Source organism: Cryptomeria japonica, chromosome 7, assembly GCF_030272615.1.
Source record: "Cryptomeria japonica chromosome 7, Sugi_1.0, whole genome shotgun sequence".
NCBI lineage: Eukaryota > Viridiplantae > Streptophyta > Pinopsida > Cupressales > Cupressaceae > Cryptomeria > Cryptomeria japonica.
In genome coordinates, this window is record NC_081411.1 from 57,585,647 (window position 1) to 57,597,742 (window position 12,096).

Genomic DNA, 12,096 nt, shown 5'->3' on the forward strand with positions numbered 1-12,096 from the left:
TCATGAACATCTTTTTCTAGAGTGGGCCAATAATACCCAGCACGAATCAACTTTTTTGCTAACCTAAGACCATTGAAATGGCCCCCACATATACCATCATGAACCTCATGTAAAGCCGTTTGTGCTTCGTCAAAATCCAAACACCTGAGGAGGGTATGATCAAAGGAACGGTGGTAAAGGGTGTCGACAATGATGACATACTTAGTTGTCTATTGGATGAAGGCTCGGTGTTGGTTAGCAGAAAGGTTAGGTGGTAAGGTTTGGGATTTCAAATATTGATAGACGTCATTGTACCACGAGGAGTTAGGACCAACAAGAACGCACATCACATCTGCTGTCAAAATATCAAAAGAAGGGACAAGCAACTATTCAACCAAAAATTCACATTTGTCCATATTATGGGGCATGTTTATCATGGAAGTGATCATAGCCATCGCATCTGCTGACTTGTTTTGCATTCTTGGAAATTGACTGAAATGGATAGCCGTGAACTTTGTCTTGAAGAAATCTACCATATGCTTGTAGGGAATAAGCTTTTCATCTTTTGTTTCGTAGTCATCATGCACTTGACGGATGACTAACTGAGAATCTCCAGACTTGTAAATGTGTGATGTTCTAGTGGACTACTACTCAGAGTCCTGTGACCAGAGCTTCATACTCTGCAATGTTATTGGTACAATGAAAAGTTATTTTGTAGGACTTGGGAATAGCATCACCTTGAGGGGTGACAAACAATATGCCTGCTACGGACCCGAACTTGGTATGGGATCCATCAAAGTATAACTTCCATTCATTAGAAGATGTGAGAACAAAGACTGATTCATCTGGAAAATCGATCAACATGGGATGATCATCATAAATAGGAGCCTCTGCAAGTTGATCCACTATGACTTGCCCTTTTATTTCCTTTCGCTCCATATACTCAATATCAAATTCACTGAGAATCATAACCCACTTTGCGAGGCGACCCGTCAAAGCTACTCTGCTAAGCAAGTATTTCAAGGGATCAATTTTTGCAACCAACAATGTCTGGTGATTTAACATATAATGTCAGAGTTTCTGTGTTTCAAAGACCACTGCTAAGCATGCCTGTTCAATAGTTGAATAATTCAGCTCATAGCCTACTAGTGTCCGGCTGATATAATAAATAGCGCGCTCTTTGCCGTTCTCATTCTGTTGAGCCAAGAGAACTCCTAGTGCCATTTTAGTTGCATAAATATACAATATAAATGGCTTTCCTTCTATAGGAGGCATTAGGATAGGCAGCGACATCAAATAGTCCTTGAGAGCTTGAAAGGCTGATTGACATTGCTCAGTCCATTTAAAAGTGACACCTTTATGCAATAGATGCTGGAATGGATGACATTTGTCTACCAACTGAGCTATAAAGCGGCGGATTGACTGTAACTTTCCTTGCAGACTTCTTAATTGCTGGAGATTGGAAGGAGGAGGCATATCCATTATTGCTGTAACCTTGGTAGGGTCAACTTCAATGCCTCTGTCGGAAACAATGTACCCTAGTAATTTTTTGGCTGTGACACCAAAGACACACTTCTTTGGATTAAGTCTGAGCTTGTAGGTCGCCATTCAGTCAAAGATTGGGCCCAGGATGGCTAGATGACTATCTCTAGTGACAGATTTGCATAATAAGTCATCAACATAGTCCTACATCAAAGTATGCATGAAATCATGGAAAATTGTTGTCATCGCTCTTTGATATGTTGCGCCAGCATTTTTAAGACCAAAGGGCATCACATTCCAATAGTAGGTACCCCAAGCATAGGTGAATGCAGTCTTATGTTGATCTTCAGGAGCAATGCGAATTTGGTTATAGCCGGAGAAACCATCCATCAATGAGAGCATCTCATATCCAGCAGTCATGTCAACTATGATGTCAATATTTGGTAGTGGAAAATCATCTTTAGGGCATGCTTTATTGATATCCCTAAAATCTATATAGATTCTGATGCCCCCAGTTACTTTGCTAACTGGTACCAAATTTGAAATCCAGTCTGCATAATCAATGGGTCTAATAAAGCCCACATCTAGTAATTTTTTCAGTTCCACCTTGACCAAAAGAGCCACCTGAGTATGCATCTTTCTAAGTTTCTATTTGACAGGCTTGACATCTGCTTTTAATGGCAAGTGATGAAGGACTAATTCTGGATCAAGGCCAGGTATATCTGCATAGGACTAGGCAAAGCTGATCTTCTTCTCAAGAAAGAAATTGACAAAATCTATCTTTTCCTATTTTGATAAAGAAGCAGCGAAATGAATGACCTTAGGGTTGTTAGGTGTACCCAAATTTATCTCTTCGGTCATTTCCACAAGCAATGTTGATTTATCCTAACTTGATAGGGGTATGTCCACTCTTCCACCTTTGGGCACCTCAGAGAGGTTTTTACCCATAGGTACATCTTTTATTTTTACTTTTTCATGGTCAAAGAGTGCCTTACGATTTTCACTCAAAGACCTATCTTTTTTATTTTGTATTTTTTCTTTTATTTTTTCATTTTGATGACTGGAAGATGGAGTTGATTCCCCAAAATATGTTGTGGAATCTAGATCAATAGAAAATCCTACCTTATGATCACCTTGTGGTATGCCTTCCCGTAGTCCAAGAAATTCTACAATTGCTTCGTCATTTTGAAAACAATCCAATGTGAGTGGTTCTTGTTGGTCATGTTGGATAAGCTGGGGATAAATGAGGGGCATGTCATCATCAGTTTTAAGGAGAGAGAGGGCCGAAATAGTAAAGATGTGAACATCTATGGTATCACTATCCGAACTGCTCGCATCTGATTCAGAGCTTGGGTCCTAGAATGACTCTATCCAAGCATTAGGACATGTCTTTGGAGGGAGAGTTATTTCATGTTTGTCTTCTAGGGGCAAATCATCAGGGTCAGGGAAAACATTGTCAAGGGTATAGGAGCTAGAAGAAAAAGAACTCCACTCCCATTCATTGGAATCAGTTTCAGGTCGGGTATCCTCAGGTGTTGTTTCATCATCAAAGTCATGCCCCTTTCTACACATGGTCATTTTGGTAGATGAGGGTCCAATTTGCAATGGTACAAAACCTAACCCTAAAGTTGGAGGTCGCATCTTGGGTATAATAGGTTCTAGCCTTCCCTTCTTGTCAGGACCTAAACCACTCCAGCTGTCATATCCTTTCTTTTGCAGCATAGTAAATCCTTTTCCATATCACTCCACTGGCAACCTGACAGGTGGGGTCTCAGTTGGATCCTTATAAAGCCAATCTATGACATCATCATCTAAAGTTTCTTTGTCAAGTTCACCCCATCTTGTAAATGTAGTGGGGGGCTGATACTGAATGACCATTTTAGGTTCCTTTTGCAACAAATGTGGCTTGCCATGTGATTTTGGAGATATCGGTAAATTCCCAATAAGGAATGTTTGAGATATTGAATACTCTCCACATCCTTGGTCCTGTATCTTCAATTTTCCTTTGACAACATCTAACAATTCATTAGGATCCACATAACTATGTGATTTGGCCTCTCTATTAACTGGGACTTGCTATTGCGGAGAATCCTTTAGGGCAACACAAAATTGAAATGGATTAGGATCTCCTGGAATTGTTATCTCAGTTCCATTGTAAGGATATTTTAAACATTGATGATAGGTGGATGGAACTGCTTTCATTGCATGGATCCATGGACGGCCAAGAATCATATTGTAAGGGAGATCAAGGTCTAAGACCTGCAAGAAAGTGTTTTTTGTCACTAGACCGACTCTGATAGGTAATGTAATTATCCCTTTAGATAGGCGCTCAGCATCATCATATGCTTTGATTGTTATTCTTCTGGAAGAATCAATATCCTTTTCTGTATAACCCAGACCAATGACCACTCTCTAGGTACAAATGTTAAGACCCGCTCTGCCATCTATCAAGACTCGTCAGATTTTGTAATTATGGACAAAGACTTCAAGATGTAAAGGATCATTATGAGGAAGCTTATCAGGTGAAATATCATTATCAAAAATTGCAACCTGTTAGGAAACAACTAGATGTTCTATTCGGGCTTGGAACTGGTCAACATCAATGTTTTCGATCGGTTGTTGATGCTCTGAAATTGCCCTCTTTGGTGTCTCCAGCATATAATGTTCTTGGTACACCTCTTGTTGTTGTGGTTGTGCCATGCCTTGATATTGACCTTGTTGCTATGCTTCTTGTGGTGGCATCATCATATGTAACCTAGGTTGATATTGCAATTGAGGGTGTTGTTGATATTGCACAGGTGTCAATTGCGGTTGTGAAGTATGATAGCTTGTTTGTCTTGGCACATATTGAGGCACATTTTGTTGATGTTGATGAATCAGAATTTGCTGACTTTGTGCCAATTGTTGTCACGGTGTAAATCCCATCATTTGCAAAAAACTTTGTTTGGGTGGTTTTTGTTGTTTCTCCTTAAGATGGGGTATGGCACTTGCATTAACTTGTTGTGTTGTTTGTCCAATCCATTGTGGTGGTTGCAAGTTTGCATTAACTTGTAATGGGGCAGAAGGTGCTGCAACTTTTTGTCGAATGCAGTATTGTTGTTGTTGTACATTGTTTGTTTGCACATTCGATTGTACTTTTTGTTTATTACTCAATTGTTGCAACATTTGTTGTTGGTTTAAACCACTACCTGTAGCTCTTTGTGTCGCCATTATTGAAGGATCTGTCACAATAGTGTTTGGCAAATATATTGAGCTTAACAGGACATAGGAACTTTGTTGCATTGTGGAATTTCTTTGGACATTGGTGAGATCAGGCATTCCAGTCATGAAGCTTTCTTGCATCTTAGATTTTGATCCAATTTTATGCATGTGAGGAACTACTTCTTGTTGAGGGATAGCTGTCAATATTTGTGTGGTCCTCGTTTGATCTTGTATTATAGGTGTTGTGTTAAATAATGGATTATTTATTGTCTCAAATGGTGACTTTTGAGGAATAGTCACTGTCAATGCCTTTGAAGCACGTTTACTCATCAAGGTAGGTTGAGTTTCTTGTTGCACATGTTCTTCATTTGGATGTAGAGAGAAACTTAACAGCTCACCGCCTTGTTGTTTTTACACATTGATTTGCTCACTTGAGGAAGTCACATTACTCATCATGTCAAGGTATTTTTGTGGGAACATCTTAAAGACCTTGTTCAAGAATTTATCCATCTTTTTTGTCAATTTTGGATCTTGAGGGAACATGTCAACATCATCAGAAGCATTGGAATCTGATGAATAATTTGGTTGGACATTTGGATTTGCCTCTTATTGAATGCCTTGATCTGAACCAAATCCTTGTGAAAGAGTTTGTTCCTCATGTAATGTTTGAATTTCATATTGTAGGTTTGGTTGATTCCAATCGAAAGGTGCATTTCCTCTTGGTGTTGGTGGAACACTCCCATGTCTTGGTTTCATAGGTACAAATACTGGTTCATATAATGGAGGTGGTCCAAGTTGAACCATTCCATTTGGTGGTAATGATGTGTTTGATGAACTTTCAATTTGTACTATTTGACTAGTTTGAAACTGTGAATTTGATATGTTGTCAATGGGTTGATACGTTGGTTCACCCATCTTCTTAGATTTTGACCTTGTCTCAACCGGCATGTCACTATGCGAATGCAATATTTTTGGAATTTTTCAAGGATAATATATGATATGCAACTAAATGCAAACTAAATAGATGAGAATGCAATCTATGGCAAGAGTGCAACCTATTGTTTTTGTTGTTTTTCAAGATTTTGACAAACTTTTTGGAATGCAAACCTAAAAATGAGACCCTTAGGAAATTGAAATGATGTCTAGACCTCAAGAGACAAAAGGACCAAGTGACAAAGGACAAAATGGCAACGTCTCCCCTAATATGCTTGGACACTAAGCTAGGTTTGACCAAATGACATAGATGACAAAAAGACAAAGGTTTGACAAGGTCTAGACTTCTTAACAATGACTTAGGGTTTATTCAAAGATTTGGATTACTCAAGTATAACAAAACCTAGTTTTGACACTATATGCAAAGGGACAATTACTATGCAAATGACCCTAATATGATATGATGATGACCTGCGCTTAATGAAGAGACCTAGGGTATGCAAATGCAAATGTATGACAATGTCAACCTAAGTTTGAATTATAAAATGGTATTATTCTATTGCAAGAGGACACATGCAAATGGATGACCCTTATTGATATGCAAAAGGGAGTATGACTTAGGTGAAAACCTAACCTTGGGACTTCACCATGAACTTTTGCAAAATGCAAACCTAGGATGAACCTAAATCTAAGTGACATGAATATTGAGACAAGATTTTGAAGAATATTGGACAACCATGTTTGAAAATGTTTTGAATTTTGTTGGATGAAATGTTCTTGTGTTTAACCTTGTTTTGAATCAATTTGCCTTGTTTTTGAAATGAGATACAATTCAACTTTTGACAAGCAAAGAAGACAAGATATTTCAACTTAGACTCAAGACAATCATGCTCATTCACACATTTATTATGGTAGGTAAGGACAGTAGGTACTTGAGAGGTAGACTCATGATGAGATTCAAGGAGAATACATAGATGCTTGACCCCATGGGCTCCCCTCCATGGCACTCACTTCTCAGGGCAGCCAAGCATCAGTCCCCATGGAAATCTCCCCATGGCGAACTTAGTATCTATTCCAAGTATCCGAACTTGTCCTTCTCAAGCAACTAGAAGGATTTTTGGCCTCTAAATACAAGGTGTTTAGTAAGGATTTCTGTTAAGTGTTACTCCTTGGTGTCACACAAGCATGATTGAGACATTAAGCCCACCAAGATACCAAACAAATGTAGTCATGCAAGCATGATTTAGACCGTGAGGCCCTACTTAGATGTTGATATGAGAAAGAGTCCAAGGGTCATCACTTCCCAAGTAACTACAATTCCCACGTAACCCTTCCTTCAAAGCTTTCGCCCATCAGGTATTTATTTATAGTGAGTTAGAATGCCGAGGTACTCTAGCTGTACTCACTTTGGGTCATTCCCTTCTCACGATTGTCACTTGCTTGCAAAAGCAAATGGTCGGGAAGGCAGGCCCTCTAAAGGTAACACAATCAAAACATGAGAGTGGTATCGAAGATCTGGATTTTTGATCACCCTAAGAAGGATGAGAGCATACTCTCCTACTCCAATGTCAAACTCAACAATCAAAGCAAACATACATTCATTCCAACCTATTTAGAAATCATACTAGGTGCCTAAATATGAATTTCAAACACAAAGTTTAGTTGTAGTCCAAGGCAACCTGCAAAACCCAAGTTAGATGTTTGATATGTTTAGTCTTTGACTATCGAACCTGCATAAAACATGTTAGTAGTTTCATTTGTTGTCTTTGTCATGTGTAATGCTAAGGTGCTGCACAAAGAATCAATACCATAAAACCAAAAAGCAGAAACAAAATGTAAAACAAACCAATTTGCAAGTAAAAACACTGCCTTTTTACCTCTGTTTCTGGACTTACATAGGCATAGAATGCTTGACACAGGCACATAATGATGCAACACAGGCGCAAATCCCTTTGACATAGGTGCAGAAGTCTCTAACACAGGCACAGAATGTTTGACACAGGCGCAAAACTCTCCTACACAGGCACAGAAGTGCCCAGAAAGCCCTGCATTACCCTGTTTCTTGGGTTTTTGACCTGCAAATCATCTCAAAATCACTCAAAAGCATGGTTAGGGGGTTAGTTTCATGTTGGGTTCACCAATTAATGTAGATAGGAATCTGGAAATCATCAAATCAAATCAATATTAGCCTAGTTCAATCACAAAAAGTCAAAATGCAGTGATAACAATCCTAATTACACTCAATGAAGACATGAATACAAGACATCAATTCAAGATTTAAAAATAAGCAAACCATTGCAAACTTGGATGTCTCCTTCATGTGGCTCCATTGTCCTTCTTTCTCCTTCAAATAGATTTGTTTGTGGGTCTCACCTACTAGTGCATAAGCATGATGTGAAAGCAAGTAGACAAGATTGTAGCGCAAGAATACTCGAAGTGTGATTGATTCGACCAGGGGCTTTGATTGAAGAAATTCATCTAATTTATAGATAAATTGGAGAAAAGACCAGATTAGCATGACATTGATATTAGAGGCAATTGATTTCGAAAATGGCACAATTGAGTGGAAAGAAGAAGGTTATGACACCTTCTATGTCATGAATTATGACATATTGCCAATGCAAAGGTTAGAGAACTAGAATCTTATGACATCTTGCTATGCCAAAAGTATGATGCATGAGAAATTCATGCTTCCAACGAAGAACAAAAATAGGGAGAAACTAGAGAGAAATTAATTAGGTGGAAATTGAAATTAGGAAATTAGAAAATAGGTGGAAATTAGGAATTAGGAAAATTAGAAGATTAGAAATGATGTGGAAATTAGGAAATTAGAATTAGGTAAATTAATTAATAATTTTTCATTCATTAATTAATTTACAAAAATAGGAGGAATTAATTAGCCAATTAAATAAACATTTAATTGTGACAAGGAGACTTAGGATAAATAAATCATTTATGCTAAAGAGAAAATGGAGAGAAAATGACAAATAAGGTTAAATGAATAAATCATGAAACCCTAGAAGATAAATTAGAAATGGAAGGACGACAATTAGGTCTTTATGTAAGATTGATTTGATGTCAATTTGATCATGATTTTGAATGATTCATACTGATAAATGCACCAATTGACGAGGAACAATGACTAATTGATCCAAATTAACATGATTGAGAAGGACGACGATCGATGTCAAATCGATCGCAAAATGAGAAAATTGACAAGAGGACAAGGATCGATGACAAAATAGATTGAAAAACGACAAGATTGAAAACGACAACAATCGATGACAAATAGATCGTACAATGACAAGATTGATAAGAGGACAATGATCGATGACAAATCGATCACAAAATGACAAGATTGATAAGAGGACAAAACCCTAATTAGGATTGACGATGTCCAAAATGATGACAAATGAGCACGCACATTGATGCGAAAGAATAAGATTGACCAAAATCATGACTGAAGATTGTTGTCGACAAGAGCAAATTCGAAAGCAAGATGAATGAAGAATGCAGAAGAATGACTCAATGCCCACAAATGATAAAGACCAAGTGCGAATCATAGGAGAAATGTTAACGCGACGCAAAAACCCTAAAATAAGGCAATGTGCAAATGTTAAAGTATGAGTCCGCAAGCATTGACCATTTTTAGACGTCTACAGTGCTGACTCATTTGTTGATGTCCCTAGGTTGATAATTAAATGTAGCTTCTAAGCCATGAAGGGTTTCTCAGTGTGGATAAAAATCCTTGAGTTTTGAATTAGTATTCTAACCTCAATTTTAATTAAAAATATCAACAATCAGATTGACAATTATCTCACTATGTTGGATCCCAAGAATTTTGATACATTTAAAACAAATGAGCTAAGAGCAGAACTCAGGAATTGTGGCATTGATAAGAAGGATGCATAGATGGTTTACAATTTGGTGGAAAAGTTTCCATCAGAGTATGCAGCATTTGTTTCTAGCTTTCAAACCCATCTCTTGACAGTGGGTACTTCACAATTTCATCATTTGATGCCTTCACAAAAATGTTGATGTTAGAGAAATCAAATTTGATGAGTGTGTGCTAGTAATGTGGGATCATCCTGCAAATGGAAGAAAAAACCTCAAACACACACATGAAACATTTCATTAGGGTTAGTAATCACAAAAACATGTTAGTGAACAAAAAACTCTCAAAATCATTCCATGCTCCTCTATCCCTAAAGATCCTTAAGATTCAAGGTCACTCTCACTTGGAAGAGCACTTGATCTCTTGGATGTCAACGTAGAGAACAAGATTTAAATTATGATCCTAGGATCAAAATAAATGTAACTAAGATCCTAGTGAATGGTGAGATGATGGTATGAATGAAAGCTAAGGATGCAAGATGAAAAGCTACTTATGATCAAGATAGTGTAGATGATATGAGGTTAATTTGATTTCAAATTGAAGATTATGATGAGCTAATTAAGCTAGATGAAGATGAAAAAGTATGTAATTGATATGCAATTTAAGCTAAATGATCTAAAACATAATGCAATTAAGCTAAATGATATGATGCTAATGCTTGAAGATGACAAATGAGCTCCTTGAGAACCTGCAAAATGACTATAATTTGGATGCACAAGATTGGGATCCTAAATTGAAGAAATTAGCTCTATTTATAGGCAAAATAGAGAAATTGATGGTTGAGACTGAGTAATCTCAACAAGGGCTAGGATTGAAAGTTATCAATCCATGGGAGAGATTCAATCCAATCCCAAGTTGACAAATGTCACCTTGAGAGGGCTTGAGAGGATGCTAAACAATCATTGGATTCTAAGAAATCAATTAGGGATAAGCTCAAGGAGTGATATCATTGGATAATGTCATTAACAAAGGAGACATGCTATTACCCAAGACGTAAACTCCTGTGAAATATGGGAAAATGGTTAAAGGGACAACCATCATGGCTAAGGGCTGTGGGCTTGTAAGAGGCATTGAATGTCTTTTCAAGACTTTGGAGGCTAACTTACCCAAAGAGGAAAACCACTAGTGGTTTATGTAAGAGCCTTACATGTTTGAAAGACTCAACAAGTTAACTTGTTGAAATAGATAAAGTCTTAAATGCATTTTGAAGACATTCTTCCAAATTTGGAGAAGTGACTCCCCCAAATTTAGGTAAAGAACATGATTGGGAGATTAGAAATGATTAGGATGAGATTAGGAGGATCATAGAAGGATGATTATGAGGCAAGTGGGAGATGTACAAGAATGCAAGTGGGTGAGGGAAAATATGATTTTTAGTTAAATTAAAATGATTTAATTCAGCCAAAAGGGATGCAACTTGTATTTGTAGGATTTTGCAAGTGGGGGGGATTTACAAATAAAATTTCATTTATTTAAATGCAAAAGGGGAATTAAAATGGGAAAGGGGATAAATGGAGATTTTTAATTAAATGTGAATTTAATTAAACGGCTTAGATAGAAGAAGGGGAATATTAATCAAATCTTTAATTTGATTAATGGCACAAATAGAAGAAAATGAGATATTCATTAAATGTAAATTTAATTAATAGGTGAATTAATAATAATTAAATGAATAAGATTCATTTAATTAGTTATGCAAGTTTTCCTCATTGGAGCTATCTAAGGCACCTTATATTTTCATTGGTGATGATACACAAGTGGAAGTTGAAGGGAAGGGTTTGGTTGCCATGGATGACAGAACTTTTGAGATTGTTCTCTATGTTCCTAACTTGAGCACTAACCTTCTCTCTATCTACCAAATAACCCACTATGAAAATAGAAAGAAAGTAGAGTTTATACCTGATTCAGTTGTGGTAAAGGAACTTGAGATTGATGCCTTGGTTGCATTGGGGCAAGCCAATCACAATTCATGACTTTATTCATTCTCCTACTTTGTGCCTCGATCTCCTTCTATGGCCTTGCTCACTCATTAAAATTTAGAAAGTAAGTTATGGCATGAGAAGTTTGGACACCTCAACTACCTCTATCTTTAGTAGCTAGCTCTAAGGATATGGTCATAGGTCTACCTCAAAACAATTTTTTTGAAGGTGTATGTTCATGGTGCTCCATGGGCAAGAATCTCTAAGTGAATTTCGAAAAGGGAAAATCTTGGAGAGATTTGGAAGTTCTTCATTTGGTTCATAGCGATGTAGCAGATCCATTTCCAGTGCCTTCATTTAGCAAAGCTCGCTATGTCATCACTTTCATTGATGACTACTCCTGCTTCACTTGGTCTTCTTTCTTGTTCACAAGAGTGAAGAGTTTGACAATTTTTTATCCTTCAAGACTCATGTTGAGAAGAAATCAAGGAATTTAGTCAAGATTATTCTCACAAAAAATGGAGGAGAATATGTGAACAATAGACTTGAGGAATTTTGTACTCTTAAGGGGATTAATCTTCATCAATGACTTTCCTAGACTTCACAAAATAATGCTATTGTAGAATAGAACCATTAAGGAGATGGATAGCTACATGATATAGGCTCGTTCTCTTGGTCCAAATTTTT